This window comes from Tyto alba, unplaced genomic scaffold (genome assembly GCF_018691265.1).
Source record: "Tyto alba isolate M040663 unplaced genomic scaffold, T.alba_DEE_v4.0 Super-Scaffold_42, whole genome shotgun sequence".
NCBI classification, from domain to species: domain Eukaryota; kingdom Metazoa; phylum Chordata; class Aves; order Strigiformes; family Tytonidae; genus Tyto; species Tyto alba.
In genome coordinates this window covers 6,396,492-6,415,707 of record NW_024881318.1, presented here as the reverse complement: position 1 = coordinate 6,415,707, position 19,216 = coordinate 6,396,492, and the positions used below count along the sequence as shown (strand labels likewise).

The following is a 19,216-nucleotide window of genomic DNA, read 5'->3' as shown; positions in this document are numbered from 1 at the left end:
CATCCCGCACTCCTGCAGACACCATGCTGTGCAGGACGGGTCATTTCCCACCCCCCATCCAAAAAAAAAAAAAAAAAAAATCTCAAAATCTCAGGCTGTGCCCTGGCCCAGCACCCGCATGAGCTCCTCCACCAGAGCACCCAGTCCCCAGCCACCCTTCTGCTTCCAGCAAGGCTGGGGGGCGAGCGCCCGGGATGCTGGGGGGTGTCATTCTGCGATGTCAGCGGGCCGAGGGATGCCTTGAGCAGGTTGGGGCAGGGGCGGGATGCACGGAGAGGTCCCACCACGCGGGGCCAGGACCTGACGTGCCCACCCAGGAGCAGGACGTCGCCCACGCCAGCCTGCTCACACCATTAATATTACGGGCCAGTGTTCTCCAAAGAGGCCAATTTGCTACAAATAACGAGCTGAGATGAATTGTTATCCCGTTAAAGCTGACAATCACAATCGCACTGGCATTTCAAAAAATGCTTATTAATGCAAGAGTGGATCCTACTTTTTTCTTTTTTTTTTTTTTTTCTTTTTTTCCTTTCTTTCCTTGACCCTGCTCTCACACATCCGGAACATCCCTGGGAAATCCTGAACCTGGGTGCTCTCAGCTTGGGGCCTCGGGGGGCTGGAGGAGGAGATGACCCAGGGAAAGGGGATGCGGGCAGAGCTGTTGTCTGCCCCGGCGAGCTCCACATGGCAGCTGGAGTGATGCTATTGGTGCTCGGATTAATAATTAAACCGTAGTATGCTCATAGATAAAAATACGAAAATCCAGGCAGTTCCCCTTTGCTTAAAATACGACAAAATAAAAAAAAAAAAAAAAAAAGAAAAAAAAAAAAAGAAAAAAAAAAAAAGAAAAACCAAAACCAAACCTGGAGCTAAATTAACAATGTGCTCTCCCAATTATAGCCACCCTCTGGTGAATATAAGGTTGTCATGGCAACCTGCCCAGCAAACGATACGGCCAAAAATAAAGCACAGCAGGGAGAGAGATCTTCTGAATCTGAATTTGCCGTCAAAGTAGAATTAAGGTTTCTTCAGAGGCCAGCTCTTCTGATTAATTTATGGCTGCGGTTCTTCCGTTGATGTTCATTAACATGATCCATTTATCGCGATGAATGTTGCGGCGTAACTGGAGGGAAAGCAACAAAGAATTCCTGGCTAGAAATAAAGCTACCTCTTGAATCTACCCCAAACAGCAAGAGAAGGGGGGATGATTAGGTGGGTTGGTGTTTTAGAGAGCCTGATGGGGTAAGGAGAAGGCGATATAAGTTGCCTGCAGGAACATTTCCAAGTGGCTTTGGGCAGGTCTGAAGGGGCTAAACAGATCCAGCTGGCTAGGAGGGTGTTTAAAAGGTACGAATTCTGTTTTTTTACATTTCTTGACTGAAGAGTTTTGAGTATTTATACGGAAACGCTTGCCTTATATGGAACCATTTTCATTTCCCTTCTTAAGCTCGGTTTAAACCCCATCTTTTCAAGCTCATCTTTTAAAACTCAGCTTAAAACCCCATCTCCTTAAAGCCTGGATGAATGCTGCTTGGCCGCATAGGAAGGGAGAGGATGCTGAATCCCGACGGTTGCAGCCTGGCCGGCGCCGGAGGCGGGAAAATGAGAATTTACAGCGTTCAATGCAGGGCTGGGGTTAAAAAAAAAAAAAAAAAAATTAATAAAAATAATAATAGTTTTAAAATGACGCCACAAAAGCCAGTCTGATATCCGGACGGTTTGAGGTTGGCGGGTGTCCTCCTCGGTTATCGGGGACACATCCACTGCTCCTGAACCCCACGGATGGTGGCTGGGGAGGGGGGATGCTGGTGAAGAACCCCACGGCTGTCGCGGAGTGTGTGTGTGTGTGGGGGGGTGGGGGTGGATCACGGGCGGGCAGGCCGGGCGCGGACTACATCTCCCGTCAGGGCCGGCGGCGGAGGCGGCAGCGGCTGGTCGGTGCGCGCGCGGCCGCGTCACACCCCGGCGCGTCCCTCCGCCGGAGCCGGGTCTCTCCTGCCGGGCGGGGCCCCTCGTCCCGTGTCCCCGCCCCTCTCCCCCTTGTCCCCCCCCCGCCCCCCCGTGTCCCCGTCCCCCCCGTGTCCCCGTTCCCCCCCCCCCCCCTTTACCCTACCTTCCCCCCCCCCCTTTTTTTTTCCCCAAACCTCAGCGCGGCGCCCATGAGCCTCCCGGCGGGGGTCTGACACCGCCCGGCCCCACTGCTCGGTAAGGCCCGGGGCGGGGGATGACACAGCAGCCGGTGCGGCGGCGGGGAGGGAGGGAAAAGGGGGGGGGGGGGGGGGGCGGGAGAATGAGGGGGGGGGCTTTTGTCTCCGTCGGAAATCATTAACAAAAAAAAAAAAAAAAAAATAATAAATAAACAACCCCACGCGTGCGTGCGCTGTGGGTTACGAGCAGCGTGGCTTGGCTGGGCCGCCCCCCCGCCCTCCGGGGTTGGGTTTTTTAATTTTGCAGCCGGAGCCGGGACGCGGGGATTTGGCCTCCCGGCGGGTTTCGGTAAGCGCCTGGCGTCAGCGGCCTCGTCCCGCGGGGGGTGGGGGGTGGGGGGTGGTTTCTTTTCCCTTCTGCGTCGAGGTGGAGCACCCCCCCCCCCCCCACACACACACACCCCCCGATATTCCCCATTCCTCGCAAAGGCGGGCGGCGGGAAGGGCGGTAGCGGGGGGTCCGGGGCCGGATTCGGGTTCACCGCTCGGCCTCTGGAAGCTTCGTTAGCTTCATTAGCTTCATTAGCTTCGTTAGCCCTGGCGAAGGGCAGGGTTGGCTTTCTCCCTCCAGCGACACCCCCTTTCCACCCCCCCCCCGCGCACCCCTCAGACAAAAAAAAAAAAAAACAAAAAAAAACCAACAATAAGGCGAGGGGGAACCCATCGGATGCAAACCCTCCGCCGGTCCCTCTCGCGATTAAGCGTCGTTCTGTCGTTGTCCCCTTTGCGGCAGAGCCGGGAGGACAAAGCTGCCACCTCGGTATCTTGACCCAGGTGCCACCCTGAGCATCTTTAGGGGACACACACACACACAAGCATCCCCCCCCCCCCCCCCACACCCCCCTCAGGGTGGGATGCTCGCCGAGCCGTGCGGTCCAGAGGTGGGAGCATCTCCCACCTCCTGGGAGGTGCTTTCCCCGCCCGTGACGCAGGGTTGGGTTTGGGGTGTAGCAAGCGGGGACTTGGCAGGGACTACATTTTGTTGTGATTTTTTTTTTTTTTTTTTTTTTTTTACGATTAGCGTTTTTCCTGCAGAGTCACTCCGGTTGCACGTGGGTGACAGCAAGGGACAGCAGATGTTAGTGGCAGCGGGGCAGCCGGGAGTCGCGGGACGTTTTTCACTGCAGCTGCCCCCAGCAATGCTGTGTGTCTGGAGGGAGAGTTGCTGGGTGTCCCAGGGCCTCAAAACTCAGTCCTTGAGAGTTGTTTTTCCATAAAATGAGACTAAGATTCATCTCCCGGGGCTGTTCCCTGCGTCAGGCTCCTCTGGAAGGGGGTGAAGCCCCCACCACAAAGACCCCACACTGGATCAGGTAGCAATCCCATTAGATTGGAAAGGGGCAGGTGCTGTTTCCCAGCTTGAGGAGAAGGGCTGGGGTGCCCCAGGCCTCTCTGGAGACATGGTGGGTCCCCTGAAATAGGCCATTTCCACGTGCCCATCAGTGCCACCTTCACTCCTGCTCCGGTAATCCGTGCTGCTCTTCCACTTCTCAGGTATAGGACTAAGCTTGAAGTCACGGCCTCGTTAACAGAAACGAAAGAGATGGGAGGAAGCAGAGGATACACTGAACTTCCAGGTTGTTTCTCTCAACCCAAAGATACCAAAATAAGACCAGGTGATTTAATAGACCCTCCTTTCCAAAATCTAGGGAGGCTATTTGATGGTGGACCATCCTCTGAGCGTCCAGATGCTGGCAGGGGGTGCCACGTGGGGTGGAGGGCGAAGCATCCCGCCCTGCTTATGGCTTTTGTGACCATGACAAGCAAGTATTCATACTTTGTCTCCAGTGAGTGGGGGAAAAAAAAAAAAATATTGCGTCAATCCATGTTAATTTTCCCTGTAAGGACCGTGAAGGCTTTGCTCTGCCCTTGTTGATCCTGAGGTCCAGGAGCAAAACCTTGTGCTGGATTTTATTCCCTCAAGCCTTGAGTAAAACTTGTAGGCTGTGGTTTCCCCGCATTAAGTGTGTTATCTTTGGCAGAGACGTGCGGTGTCTGTTTTGGGAAAGCTTGGGTTGTGCTTGTATGTAAAGCTCTGTCCGAGCCCTCCTTGCGATGTGGGTGCTGCACCAGAGCTCTGCGAATTTAAGCTGTTGTGGTTAAAGTGTTGTGGGACTTGTCCAGCTCTTAGGAAGCTTTTTTTTTTTTTCTAATCATTTGTAAGATCTCAGGTTCCTTTTAAAGGAAAGCAGAGGAGCAGTGGTTGTGTGGTAAAGGTGACATGGGGATACAACTTGTCTCAGGAGAGCTGAAATGTAGAGCCCAGTACTCAGGAGCTCCTTGCCTAGTGGGGGAGTGGAGAAACCATTTGTGGAGGTGGATTGAACACCAGTTCTGCCTTTGCAGGGGGATGTGGGAAAGGAGTGATTTACCTGAGGGGCTTGGCTGTCTGGAAGAGAAGAATACCCTTTATTTGCTCTCTGAACATCCTCACTTTGTGGGGAAGTGCTCCATTGAGTTCACTCTAATTTGGTGTCCTGGTGAGGACAAATTTTGCTACGCTGACTCTCCTCTTCCTTTTAAGTTTGTTTCTTTCTCTCCCGTTTCTCCTTGAAGCCATCTTTGCTGCTGCTTGGTCATTTCCTAGCAGGACTGGTGTGAAATTGCAGTAGTTATTACTGGTTGAATTTTTGCCCAAAGATCTCTGCAGGGCAGCAAGAAGACCCTCCTAGACCTTACCTAATTTCATGTTCTTGCTGTCCAAGTGAGTCTTTAGAGTCCTGTGTATTTGTAAGGAGCTACACCTAAAAGTATAGCAAGACTCTGTGGTTTCTAGAAGCTGGGCGCAGCCAATGAACTATTTCAGGAGCTGTTTGGGGTCACATTTAGCATATTGCTTGACTGTTTCAGTGGACCAATTAAATATTGCCAATGATTTCGTTGTTCTTCAGTTTGGCAGAAGCATTACGATATTTACATTACACATGCCATTGTTAAGTTTCAGAGTTAACAGTCTGCTGCTCTGTTTGGGGTAGCTCATGGTCTTCATCAGACTGGAGGAGAAACAACTGTTCCAGTCTTGGAAAACTGGAAGTGCTGAGGCTTCTGAATGAGTAATCTGCATAAATACTTTGGGATGTTTTTGTGAAACTCCTTGGAGAAGGTGCAGTTCTGCTACCTGAGTATAATTAGTGCATTACTGAGTCATCTGAAATAAAGAGCTGGTGTAGCTAACCAATCATTTTGTGCTTGTTTGAAAGACTGGCTATTTTATTTTTATTTATCTATATACATGTGTGTGTGCATATATATATATGTATACTTGTTTACAACATAGATGCCCTGCTACTGATCCTAAGAGAAATATGTTACCAGATTAGTTCAGACTGAAATGAAGATGACACTGGATGTTCTCAAAACTTTCGTGCATTTAACCATCAACTTTCCAGCTGAAAAGAGAGGTTTGGTTTCTTTCACGTCTGCCTTGGGCTATGGCATGGTCAGTCTTGTCTCGCTGGACTCTGTGTCATCATTGCTGTTCTTCTGCAATGTAGAGGTATCCCGACAGTTTCCGGGAATGGGGATGGTGTCTCTGTAATGGATTTGAGTTCTTTGTTGTTTTGAGTTGGCTTTCAGAGGCTCCTTTGAGGTAGTCCATGGACCCCTGAGGCTTTAGGGACCACGGGTTGACTTGGGGTAGTCTCACGCTTACTTCAGAAAAGCCATTGCTCCTCTCTTCTCTCCTGCAGAGACAACCTTTGGCCTCCCCTTTTTCCCAGGCACACAACAGTTGTGGTACAGGAGAAGAAAAACCTGGTTTCTTAGGTGGTAGGAGGAGCTGTGGTGACACCACTAAACTGCTGCTTCTGCTATCTCTGCAGGACTGAATCCTGCCGCGCCTGTTGTCCAGGAGCCTGCTGCAGGAGTATTTCATAATGTGCAGCTATTTATCGAGGGCGTCTCCCCTGTGGCCACCAGCACTAGCTCTCAGCTTCTCCTCCTTCCCCATCATGGTTGCGTCCACCACGCTGCTGGGTGGTGGTGGAAGTCATCTAAATCTCTTGGGTGGCAGGACAGAAAGGGTTATGGGTGGGCTGTCCACGGTGGAGATGTCCCTGGGATGGGGAGTGGAGGTGGGCAGCTGTTTGGTGTGTCACGTCATGCCCAGGTGACCTGAGGATGCACACGGGTGCCCACAAGCTTCTTGTTTCTCACCAGTGATTTTAATTTGTCTTAATGCAAAAAAAATCCCCAAAACAAAACAAAAAAAAATAAAAACAAAAACACCAAAACGCAACCAACCTTCCACCTCCCTCGGGAGCTGGCCTGGCTTGCTGGGACTGGTTTGTACAGCCTGCACCGCCCCAGGAAGGCTTCACCACCACTGGAGCCTGCCCTGTGCCAAAGCAGAAGCTACAGGGAGACACACAACTGCCACCAGCTTCCTCAGCCACCTGCAGCGGGGAACTGTTAGCAGGGTTTGTAATCAACTCTGAAAAATGCTTTTGAACTGATGAAATCCTGGAGGAGCTGTGTGCTTGGGTTGAATTCACCAGGACCTTGGGAAAAGCTTGGGAGAAGCTGGTGTTCACAACCAGGCTGTTGCTACCCCTCTGCTGCCGGTTGCGTTGGATGGTAGCTGGTGTGGGAGGCGAGCGGCGGGGTTGGCAAATGTTTCAGGGGTCTCGGTGGTCACAAGCACTGAGCATCTCGTTTGTGAAGCCGGCCAGCATGGAGCTGGTCGTGGGTGGCACAGCCTTCGTGGGTGAGATCGGGGCTGGCACGGTTGCTTTGCAGAGCTGGGCTCGTCCATGGCCGTGCCTGAGAGCTGCTCTTCCTGCTGCACGGTCCATGGATTCGTCATTTTGGGGGCCACCAGCTTCTGCGGGTGGCTTTGAAGTGTGTTCAGGTCTGCCAAGCCATATCTTAGCGCTCGCTAATGGGGGATCTTGCAGGAATAATCGTGGAGTGAATTTTAAAGGATTTTTCTGTCCTGCAGAGAAGTGTCTGCTCTAGTCACTGGCAGGACTGTGGTGTAGTCTCGGTCCAGCCAAGCCAGCCCAAAGCAGAGATCTGCAAGTACTATTTTGCTATAGGGTGATGATACCTCCTTTCATCACCCAGCCAGAAGTAAACCCCTTGGGCCAGAAGGCTCCTGGGCACCGTGGCCAGCTGCAACAAAGCCAGAGGGGATTTTAATATTATGCCATGAAAAATACCATCTTGGGTGTCTGGGCAAGAGAGAAGAAGAAAGCAGGAAGGGTTGTGGTTGTGCTGTGGTTGTCAGCTGGAGGTGACAACCTCAGCACAAGGTGGTGTTTGCTTTGCATGGTGAGAAGAGGCAGGGTTGGATGCCTGACTCCGTGGGAGCTGTGTTCCCTTAGATCAGGGCATATCAGTGATCCAAGACATTCTTCTTCTCAGCCAGGCAGGTGGCTTGGAGGCATCTTTGATTATATTTTTCTCCAGCTCAGGAAGCCAGGCTGGCGGTCCTAAAACTTGCAGCAATAATTTTTGCAGCTGGAGGCTTCACAGCAAGATGAGGAGCCTTGGGGTGCTTTTGGAAATGATTTCTTTATTTTTCTTGCCATGTGCGTACTACATCATTGCAAGCTAGTATATGAGTTAGGTGGAGTTTTCAGGGTCCGTGGGGTCTCACCACAATGGTTACAGGTGCTTCTAAAGGAAGAGGAGGACACAGCTGTGGATGAAGAGGCTGAAGAGATGCAGGGGATTAGCTGTGATGAGGTGACGCATGTCTTTCTCCTTCTTTTGACACCAGCAGTTTCTCACATCCTGACGGCCGCTCTGCAGTGAAACACACCCTTCTGGAAAGCTCCTCTGGTGAACAGCGAGTTTTCCATCCCTCCCTGCATCCCAGCTCTGTCCATCCCTGTGCTGGCCTGACGAAGGCAGTGGAGCATTTGTTCCTGCCTCTGCGGATGCTCAGAGCAGCTTCAGTGGTGGGCAGGACATCGTAGCACTATAGACCGCTTGGTTGTTGGCAGAGCTGCCACATCCTTCCCTACTCGGGTGCTTTTAATGCAGAGATTCACCCCAGGGTGCTGGTTCCCTTGCATCCCTCCCTCCCTTGCATCCCTCCCTTCCTCCCTCCCTCCCTCTGGACCATCTGTGAAGCACACATCATCTTTCTCAGAATCAGCTCATGAGAAACGATATTTGCATGACTTTTTTTTTTCTTTAATTTTTTTTTTATATATTTGCATTACATGAGGTGAAAGTTTTATTTATCGACTGCAAACAGCCACTTTGAAGCTTCTCCTCTGTCTTTCTGTGCTTTTATTTATTTATTTATTTATTTTTATTTAACAGAAATGAGGCTTATGCACTCAGGCTGGCTGTCACTTGCTATTCCTCCAGAAGCTTTTTTTAACCCAGGGACTAATTTCAGCCAGATTTGATAAAGGAGTGCAGGTCTCAAAGCTAAGGAGTTACAGGCTGTCAGAAAGAGCGTGGAAAAGGGAAACCCAAATTTCTTCTTGACTACAAGGAGAGGCTGCAGCAATCGTGAGCTTAAATATGATCTGTCTGGATGCAAGCAGGACAGTTAACTCAGAACTACCTTTAATAAATCACTGAAATTTCTCTAAGGAAATAACTCACATTGTCTTGAACATAGGGAAGGAGGAGCTGGCTGTGGGGGTGCTGACAGGGAGGGTGTGATGGGCTGATGCTAGGTGACCTTTAAGGTCCCTTCCAACCCAAACTGTTCTACTCTCTGCTGCCACGCTGTTGTGCCAGGATTTTGTGCTTGTGCGTGACCACTGAGCTTGCAGTGAAAAGCTAATTTACCTCCAGAGTCTCCTGCCTGTACTGGTATTGCACCGTTCAAAAGGGTTTTCCAGCTTTGAGCTTAGCTTCGCTGCATACCTGCTGGGATGGATAATCGGGTATTATACTGTTACTACTCCTAATAGTGACGTTTCATGTGCTTCCACCTCGAAGCTTGCATAGAGTGTTTTCACACTGGGGAGCAGATAAAATCTGTCCCCAAAAGCTTGCCCAGGCTCGCTGCAGTTTCCTATCAAGACCGAGGTCGTGGACGGCAGCATGGCCTGGAGGAGGCGAAGGAGCAGCTCAGTGGCTTTTCAGCACTGTTGATGGTCCGTGAACTTGACTTGAAGCTGGAGCTGCTGTTAAAAGGGATTAGCAAACCCCTGGTTCCCAAAGGAGCCGGGGATGATGCTCTGCCCCTCTCTGCCTCTGACAGCCTTTCCCACTACAGCTGCAGCACGAGGCTGCCTTTTCTGTCCCTTCCCCTTCTGCTGTCACTGTATGCACTTTGATTTTTTTTTTTTTTTTTTTTTTTTTTTTTTTAAAACTGGGGATTCTCTTCCTTTTTTGTCAACTCGGAGAGTGATTTTCCTTACGCTCTTCTCTATTTAGGGCTCTGGGGGAGGAAGTGACTCAGCCTTTCCCCTGCTCTGGTGTGCACAGTCATCCCTTGCTGGCTTTGCCAAGGTTTTCCTTGAGCACCTCCAGTTACGCTCACTTCATTCAGCAGGAGCCTCTCTGCCTTGTCACCACACATTTCAGTGGGGAAGGGCGCAGTGGGGGAGGATGAGCTTTCCCTTTGCCGGGAGGATAGTAATGCAGCGAGGAGGACACGCTGCCAGACCTGCAGCAGCTCCAGGTCTCCTGCTCCGCTCCCCATCTGCAAGCATGGACATCTGTGGAGGGTCAGGCAAACGCAGATTAAATTTTGGGGGGCTAGCCTAGTCGTACTATAAAGAAATTGATGAAATTTGGTGGCACGGACTCAGCAGAGAGAGGAGGTGAGTCCGGTCATGCTGCCGGCACTGCTGAAGGATGCCGTGCTCGCCGGGGCACTGATGGGAGAGGTCTGCGAGGGTGATGGATGGATGATGATGCTCGCTCCCTGCAGGACTGCTGCCAGCTTGCCTTTCATGGCAGAGCTGAACTGGCTGCTAAACACCAGGGAGGAGGCATCGCTTTCTCTCCACAGGGCTTTCAGACACTGCTGCTGAGCGAGGGAGTCACTAAATCGTCTGCCCCTCTAAGCGATACCAGGCATTTGGCATGCCATGTACTATATGAAAATCAAGTGCATTCATTTCAGGTTAATTGTTCTCCTATCCTAAAAGCCAGCACAGCTGGCTGCAAACTCTGCTTCTTTCTAAAGAGGAGAAGGGAAAACAGCAAGAAGAAGAAAATCCCAGGCCCTCCAGAACCTTTCCTCTCCTCTCCAAAACCCAGAGACTCAAACCCTGAAGGCAATTTTGATCTGTGCAGGCAATTCCAGCACGTGCGACTTATTCCTTTGTTTCATAAAGTTGTTGGAGTGGGGATTGGCTTTGTCTCAAATTATTCTTCTCTCAAATTTTATCTTCTCTTGTATATGATGGGATCCTTGTGGGGCAGATCTTACCTCCTTGGCAGCGGTCCTGTGCCTTTGCTGTCCTTTGCCAACAGTCAGCTCTCCTGTGTGGTCTCTCAGCTCCTGGGTTGGCTCTGGCTGGGAGCAGTGTCTTATGACCATGTGTTGCTGAAGGTTGAGCACTGTTTCTCTGACAGCTTGTGGTAATTGGTCGATCCTCAGTCTGTGTGGCACACAGCAGAGATTGATCCCACTTTGCCATGGCTCAATTTCAGTGAGTGGTGAATTTCAGGGTTTCACAACCCTTTGGTAGAACATCAGTAACTCCAGACATGGCCTTATTGAAGCTCATGTGTTATCATCAAAGACTTCACTGGTGGTCACAAAATTCAATCTTTTTTGTGTGTATATTAACACCTCATTTGGCACCAAGGATTGTAGCTACTGATGTGGACCTTCATCATGACCCTGTTGTGCCAGGTGTTTGAGAAGAACTGAAAAGCAAGGCCTTTTGGCACAGTGGGTCGTGGCCTCATGTCATGACACCCGGATGTCAGCAGAACTTTTAATACCTTGGAAATACTAGGCTTGCTTCAGCAGGGCTAGACCAAGCTTCTGCAGTGTGGCTGAAGCATCTCTAAGATACCTCCAAGTGCATAGGGGCTACCTGGGAGTCCTTGTGTTGAACAGCTCATGTGGTTTGCTGGTAGCAAAGGTATTGCGTTGAGTGCACCAAAACAGGGTCTTGACTAGCCCAAAATATTGGGGTAAGGAGCGCAGAGCTCAGGACCCAGAATTTACGTCTTATCTTAATTGGGATCTCTGTTGAATCAGACTTGTCAAGTTCAGCCACATGTTTCTGGAGAAGGTGTGGTAGCCTTGCAGGACTCATGTTTCACCTGTTCCTCGCATTACTTACCTTCTTGAGCAGCTGTTTGCCATGGAAAGTGCATAGGGGAAGGCTCTCCTGGCAGTGTCATCCGTAAATGCACAAGGATAAAGGCTGGTTGAAAAGATGAAGGAGGCCCTTTGGAAGGAAGCCACCTCTTTGGTCTGGGAGTCAACAAGTATGGTGGTACGCTGATGGCTTTGCTGGTGGTTAAGCTGTCTTTAGTAAGTAAATGTAAACTCTGAGAATTTCCAGGTATTTTTACAAGAAAGCCCAGAGTACTAGTCCTACTGCTTCTTGTAATACCCGTGTCAGATCATACATGCTTCTTTTCCTTCTTGGCCCCTGCCCTGGGCCAGCCCATTGCAGCAGGTGGAGAGTGGGTGTCTGGGGACATCACCTTGTCTTTTCCGTCCAGTTCTGGCTGTTGTGACACAATACAGGCCTTAAAGTCAAGTTTTAAGGAAAGTGCCTTAAACTTGCTTTCTGAGAAGGTGGTGGCAGATATTGTGAAAAAAACTCATAATGGAGGAGTTGTGGAAATTTAGCAGCCAAGAAGAATATCTGCATGGAGGTGTAGGGTGTTCTGGGAAGTCTGAAGTTGGTCATCACTTAGAAATGCTTGAGTCACCCAGCTTGGGCTTTGCTTGCAGTGTTCAACTTTTTTCTTTTAAGAGATCCAACCAAATCAGAAACCTGTCAGAGGCTGTTGGTTAACCTGTGTGGTGGTTGTAAAGCATCCAGTGGTGTGACTCTCGGATCTGTCCAATTGGATGTCAAGAGGTGGATCTGTTGGCAAGCCCTCCCCTCCATCCCTTAATGCTTCTCACCTTTCTCACGTGTCTACACACGTTACACTGAGATTGATGGGAAGTGTCAACCAGTGAAGCCTTCCTCCCCTTCTCTCCATAGGCTAATAAGCCTCAGACTATAATTTTCCACTTATTTCCTTCATTCTGTCTGTTTATCCACTTTATTACAGTAGACTCGTTCATTGTGTTCTTCCAGCTTCTCTCTTCTCAGGTGTCTTCCACATAATCCAGTGACATGAATGAAAAGCTGTAACCTTGTCCTCACAGCACCTACACTGAGCTCAGGCTGTATTAGCTGTCTTCTGAGCATCTCTGTCTATTGATTAAAGCATTAGGAGGAATGTCAGCTTGGAAGCAATGGATTTGATTATCCAGTTATTTTAACAAAAAAGCAGAGAACTTTGATTCAAAGTCCGTGAGAAACTGTAGCCACTGTTTTCTAATGTGCTGGAGGGAGGTTGGAGTACATAACGAAATGAGAGCATTGGTCAGGAAGCTAACAGGAGGAGTTTGCAGGCTGAGCATGAGCATCGTGCATGAGGGTCTTCTGCATAACCTAGGAGCATGGAAAAATATTGGTGTATATTTAAGGGGGCTTGCTGTGTTTTGGCTGGTGAACCGTAGTGACTGCAGGAACTTCATGGTTGCGTGAAGCATGTACAGGGCAGTTGAGTCTGCAGGATGCTCTTCTTGTGTGAAGATTTGGTTTAACTTGGTGTCCTGGTTTGGGCTGTTAATATGCCTTTTCAGGGACTAGATGAGTGCTGTGTTTTGGATTTAGCTTTGGGTTTGGTATGGGAAGAATGCTGATAGCACACCGATGTTTTCAGCTGCTGCTGAGACTTCAAGGACTCTCCGACTGCCCGTGTCCTGCCCGTGCGCCAGGGCACAGGGAGCAGGGAGGGAGCACGGCCACAGCACCTGACCCAAACTGGCCCGTGAAATATTCCACATCATGGCACGTCATGCTCACTACAGAGAGGAGGGGTGGTGGGGAAGGGGCTCTCTCTCTCTCTCTCTCTCTCCCTTCCAGGATTGCGACCGTGGGATCTTGGTATCTCGGGGTCGCTGGCCGGGAACGGGCTGGGGGTTGGTCAGCGGGTGGGGAGCAATTACGCTGCACATTGCCTGGTTATATATTTATTTTTGTTTTCCCCCCATCATTGTTATTGTTTTCATTTTATTGCCATTATTAAACAGTTCCTATCTCAGCCTGCGAGTCTCCCTTCACCCTTCTAATCCACTCCCAGGTGGGGAGGGGGACGGGAGGGTGACCACCTGCGGGGGTTGGTTGCCCACCAGGCTCAAACCACGACGCTTGGATCAATCAATCAGTGAAGTATGTCCTGAAGGACTCCATGGTTTGGTGGAGTATTCAGCAATTGGCTGGTGGGAAAAGCTTGCTGGTATCAACACAGCTTGCTGGAGGGACAGCTGTATGGTCTGAAAGTGTGAGGCTTCACAAGAGTTTCATGCTGTTGGTTGGTGTGTGGGTTGCCCTGGGCGATCCAGGCAGCTAATGTGGGTTGTAGGGACAGGAGAGAATATTGGTGAGGTATTCACAAAGAAGCAGCTTAGAAAAAATTTTGGAGAGACCAGTGAAGGAGTATCTGCCTCCACTGTTACGAACAGCAAGTGGCTCTTGGAAGGTGGGGGTTTGATTCAGGTCACCATCTGGAGGGAGACCCTCAAGCCCAAGCAGTAAGTGACTGGTTTATGTCTTCTGGGTTGGTTGTTGGGCCCTGGTGTTGGACGGTCAAATCAGAGACAGATGGTGGCTTTTCCGTGGTACAGATGGGGAGTAAGAGAGAAGGGGGGTCAGGGCAGCGAGCACTTCCTCCTCTTTGGTCTCCCTTTCCTGTTTTCTTGGTCCAGTGTGGAACATCTGGATGTGAGCTCGGGCCAGCTCTCGCTCTGGGGCTCTTTCAAGTGCTTGAGCCCTGAGGCTGCCAGGATGGGCAGAGCTGATGTCAAGCATCCAGGAAGGAAGGGATGGGTAATAGAAAACCTCCGGCTCCCTTTTTTCAGGGAGAAGTGCATATATACCCTGCACAGCACTTGCTGCATGAGACCATCCTCTTTGCCTCCTGGAGCAGAAGGCTTTGCTCGCTCTGAGTGATTGTTGTGTATTTGAGCTTCATTTCAACCTCTGTTACCTCTCCTAAAGGTCAGTGTGGACTTCCCGGTCACTTTCTGCTGGGAACAAGTTTCTTCTAGTTTTGATTAAATTGGAGGTGAAACCTGGTGGCTTTGTCTTGGAAGTCTGGGCTAAGGCAATGTCTCCCTGGGCAAGTTCCTGGAGCTAATCTGGACTGAAGTATGCTCTGGGAGTCCTCTGGTCCAGCCCTCTGCTCAGCACAGGTCCAGCTTCTTCATCAAACCTGCCTGCTCAGGGCCTCATCCAGCCGAGTCTTGATGCTCTTTTCCAAGGATGGAGACTGCATACCCCCCTTGGGTCACTGGTTGGGTGCTGAACCACCCTCACAGTGAAGGAATTTTCTAATATCTCATTGGAGTTTCCCATGCTGCACATACCAGTCCTCAGACCGTGGTTTGCTGCTGGAGAAGGCTTTCTGCTACTGGTGTTTTCCCTGCCCCTGGCATATTGCTGTGGGGTTTCTCAGCTCCTTGGGGACATCGCCACTTCCTAGCAGGGCAGCTGTACATGTGTGCTGGCATGCACTGAGAAGGTTTATCGCCAACTGACCTAATTATAATAATCTCGCTCTTCCCTAGGTAGTGCAGATTTCCTTGGCTCTCGGGAGGCTTTCCTGGTTTCTCCAAGCTGCTGTTTGATTTCTCATCTGTCTTTTAACAATATTATTTGTTCACTCAGGCTAGGTAAAGCCAGCAAATCAGGTCTGTAGCCAGATATAGCCCAATACTTGTGAACTACCTTTCCTGCTCTGATGGCCATCCTGCTGGGTTTGCTGGCCCCAGCCTGCCAGACCTTCCAGGCAGTCCCCCTGAATGTGTTTGCTTGCAGCCCTGCTCTTCATCATGACCCCCCTCCTCTTCCTCCTGCCTTGACTGTACACATGCATCCTCTTTACTGCAGAAATCCTCTGGCTGCTGAAGGGAATGGGTGAAAATTCTACTTTGCAACTTTCTGTCCTGCTCATGGATGCAGCATTCTTGCCTATCCCCTTCTTTTTGTTGATTGTCCTTTTTTTTTTGTGGTTGCCTGTTCCCTTTCTTTTTTTTTTTTTAATTGCTTAGCATTTTTTATTGTTGTTGTTCCCTATCCCATTTTTTCTTCTTTCTGCCACACCCCTCCTGCTGCTCTGTCGTGCCCACTGCAGACACTGTCTTCCCTACCTGCCTCCTTTCCTTTCCATAAGGAATTTATTTGGGTACAGATATAGGCCAGCTACCTTTTAAAGTTGCCACATTATTTTTTCAGCAAGACAGGGATTTGCAGCACATTAACAGGATTTAACAGCTACTTCAGCATAAATAAAATAAAGCACAGGAGAGAAAAAAAGCCAAACCCAAGACAACAGCAAAACATTGCCTCTTGGGGTGAGTTCCCACCGTACATAAACTTAGTTTTCTTCCTGACAATTTAAGTTGGGAATTATCCTTGTGGTATCTGAAAGCCTCTGTGGTCCCCATCGGGCAGAGAATAACCCAGTATAACTTGGTCCCTCCTTGCAGGGTCACGGCTTACCGCTAAGCTTCCCAGTTAAACCACCTGATGGGATCAACAGAGGTCAGCAGCACTGCCTGGGCTTGGTGGCAGAGGGTTTGAAAAACAGCAACTCAGCAGCATTATCCTGAAAACCTCTGTTGTTTTTTTTCTTTCTTTCTTTCTTTTGTCCCCTTGTTATGTACAAGATCCAGTTTGACCTGAAGGGGAGCAGGAGAGGATGCAGCTGGGCATCATCACAGCATCAGCAAGGCTCTATCTGTGCTGGGGTTTCTGCAGCCCTGGGTGTTACCTTGTTCAATGCCTGATAGTCTCCAGAGAGTAAACGTTTTCTCCTGAGGCAGAGCAGGTGGTACAGGAGCTGGGAACAAGCCAAAACAGAGTCATTGCTGGGAGGATAAAGCCAAAAATGGCTGGCACTGGGATTGTGCCCCGCATTACACCTTGCCTGCAGAAATGGGGCTGCAGCAGTACCCTTCTCTCTCTGGGGAGATGTGGATTCTCATTTTCCTTATTTCCCTCTTTATAAAAAAAAAAAAAAAAAAAGAAAAGGTGAACTTTCCTGAGGTTCTTACGACTTTCTAACATATACAGTAACACTTTAGATTACATCTTCTGTCCTGAAGCACTGCTGCATCCTTTAGGTGGATACCCCAAGTTATCAGATATTCTGAGTGTTCCTCAGCATCAGCCCGTGGAGCAAATAATTGATACTAACTGTATTTTTTTTTTTTTTCAAATAATTAGCCTGTAGAAAAATCATGGTAGTAAGGATAGTTGTGGGGGATAAAAGAGGATTTTTAGCTGGAGCCAATGGGAATAGATATTTTTATTTTGTTAAAACAGGAAACAAAGTCAAAGAGGCTTTATTCAATCCTAAATGAAATCTGTTTTTAAGTATTCTAAACCGTAATGGAGAGCTGTGGAAATTTAGTGTTTGTCACCATGAAATAAAAGTAAAAATCCTTTGTTTAAAAATACCAAACCCTAAAAAAAACCCCGAACGTATTTTTTCCAGCATTTTCTTCCCAGTGTTTTGGCTGCGGTGACTTGACCAAGGCTATTTAAAATTCACCAAGCCAAAGCTAGGCTGCTGACAAACAAGTGATTTTTAAAATTATTATGATTATGATGATTATTATTTGATGGGTGTAACCTTTTGCTTCTGCAAAGGTGGATTCAGTTCTTTGGGTGACTGTGGCAGGGGAGAAATACGACCCTTGTCCCATGCCAGAGGAGGGAACACATGGCACTTGAGTGCCCTGTGTCATGTCTGGTTCCTGATGCTGGAAGGCATTGGGCTTCTTCTGGACATCATGGACATGTGGGGATGCTCACCAGCAGCAGGGTGTCCCCATGGACTGAGGCTCCTCAGCAAACCCTGAAGAAAGCTCTAACATGAGTGGAGAAAGCTTGACCCAGGCCCCTGTGTCTTGTGGTTATGTTGACATTTGTTGCATCTTCCTGTGAAGTCTCCAGATGCTTGCAGTAACTCAGGGCTAGGCGCGGAGATTATTTTCTTGATCATTCATATTGTATAATTTATTCCAGAAGTGGCTTTTCCAGTCACTTGTTAAGCTCTGCTACTTGGTGGGTCATAAAGATCCCTCAGATGCCTTCATCTGACCTGCACTGTACAGGCATCCAAAAGCCAGCAACAGTGGGCTTCCATCTGCAAGGCCCTTTAATTTGAGATACTATTTGGGTATATAGTATTATACAGTCTCTGATTAATCAAATTCTCCCCTACTTATTTTCTTTTATTTTTTCCAAAGGTGAATAGTTTGGGCTCTTTATTTGCATCTCTGAGGTCAAAGGTACATGAATAGCAGGCGTCCTGCTATGATGTCTCTGCTGAAACTTCTGATGCTGCTCTACTTTGAAGCAATTACAGTCCTTCCCCCATGTTCTTCTTATGACCAACTTTGGGGGCTGTTATTCCCTTGGGTGTAAGCAGAGGTTGGCTGGTGCAGGGAAGTGCAGGAGGGGACTTTCTCAGATGCTGACGTGGCCCGGCACGAGCTCCTTCGGTTCCTGCAGCCGTATTCGGTGGGGCTGCCACACGGTGGAGGTCATCATGGGAAAACCTTTGTGATGAACATGACCTTGTGATGAACATGAAGGACCCCTTCAACAAAAGAACAAAAATCTGTGTAAAACTTGTTTGTGGATGTGTTTCTGGGTTGTTCTCATGCCTGTAGGCCCCCAGTCACTGTGGGGGAGTCAGTCTTGGGCATGGCTGGTGAGTTTTCCACTGCAGGTGGGGTCTTGGAATGGACACAGTTGTCCTGAAAGATAGATCTGTTGGTTTGATGTCTGCAGGTGGTCCTGGGTCCTCCAGTCATCAGCCTGGTAAGAACAGCGTTTCCTTTTGAGTCAGGAGGCAGACTTATCAAAATAAGTATTTCTGACACTATCCCTAACCAAGCTGTATTTGTGAAGAAAAAACTTCTCTTGGTGCTTTCTTGGCCTGGTTTCCTGAGCTGCCAGGTATTTACTCGATGCAGACACCCCAGAGGCATTCTGAAAACTAAGACCAAACTTCTGATGTTCGTCAAAGACCCTCTAGATCTCTGATGCCTTCCCCGTGGTAGCACCTTGAAGCTCCAAGACCACTTTCCTCCTCCCCGAGCTAGAAGGGAAAGACAAGCATTTAAGGTAAGTCCTAACAGGGCTTGCTGTGATTTACAAGACAAGGAGGTGAGATAAGGTCGTTTGCCCAGAGCCCAGTCACACATGCAGCATGTGGCGTGCTTGGGTCCGTGATGGATGGAGGACTTGGATGCAAGGAACAGCTGAAGGACATTTTGGAACAAACTTGAGATTCTTGTACTTGTTACACTGGCAGCAATGCTGGGGCTCAGTGGGGCATGTAAGACCTGAGGTTTGCAGAAGGGGCTGATGTCAAGGACACTGTCAGGAGGGTACATTAGGACATAGGGTTGGTGGATCCCCAGGCTGAACATCAGCTGTCCTGATCTGGGCCAGTCGTCTAGACTGTTGTTGCTGCTGGTGGAGGTAAATAGACGCTCCCAAAACTCACTTGATCTCATGTTCATCTCAAAATAGGTCAGCTATCGTGTCCTGGAAGTACCTGTCTCTCAGTTTGCATTGTATTAATGAAAACTTCCCTGTCTTCCTCCTGCCTGCTGGGGCTCAGCCGAGTTGAGCTGTTTCATTTACCTCTTATTAATCAAACCTAGTGGTCCCCTGGGCCATAAATGTAGCTGTGCAAATACTTACAGGATCTTTACCCCCCAGGGTTCAGCAGGCTGCTCTTCTTTCCATCCCCATCGCTGGCTTCTTGTCACCCCCTCACTTGCTGCAATTTAGAGGGGAATAACTGAAGGGGGAGTGGGA

At 49.3% G+C, this 19,216-nt stretch overlaps 1 protein-coding gene and 1 long non-coding RNA gene across 9 annotated transcripts in view; one reads left to right on the top strand and one right to left on the bottom strand.

Annotated features, from left to right (window-relative positions):
• Nucleotides 1-529: 529 nt before the first annotated feature.
• LOC122154637 lies at nucleotides 530-2,251 on the bottom strand. The gene is made up of 2 exons (XR_006166666.1): nucleotides 2,145-2,251; nucleotides 530-1,123 (listed from the first exon to the last, which is right to left on the bottom strand). It is a non-coding gene; the product is annotated as an uncharacterized LOC122154637 (long non-coding RNA).
• CTIF (cap binding complex dependent translation initiation factor) overlaps nucleotides 2,090-19,216 on the top strand; it is a 147,696-nt gene continuing 130,569 nt past the window's right edge. For 3 of the 8 annotated variants that reach the window (XM_033011109.2, XM_033011108.2, XM_033011104.2), the window contains exon 1: nucleotides 2,090-2,205. The gene's annotated coding sequence lies outside the window, so the exon portion shown is untranslated. Of the gene's footprint in view, nucleotides 2,206-2,355; nucleotides 2,497-3,701; nucleotides 3,824-6,545; nucleotides 6,626-19,216 lie in introns of those variants that run through there. The other 5 variants (XM_042804559.1, XM_042804558.1, XM_042804557.1 and 2 more) reach the window with 5 other exon arrangements.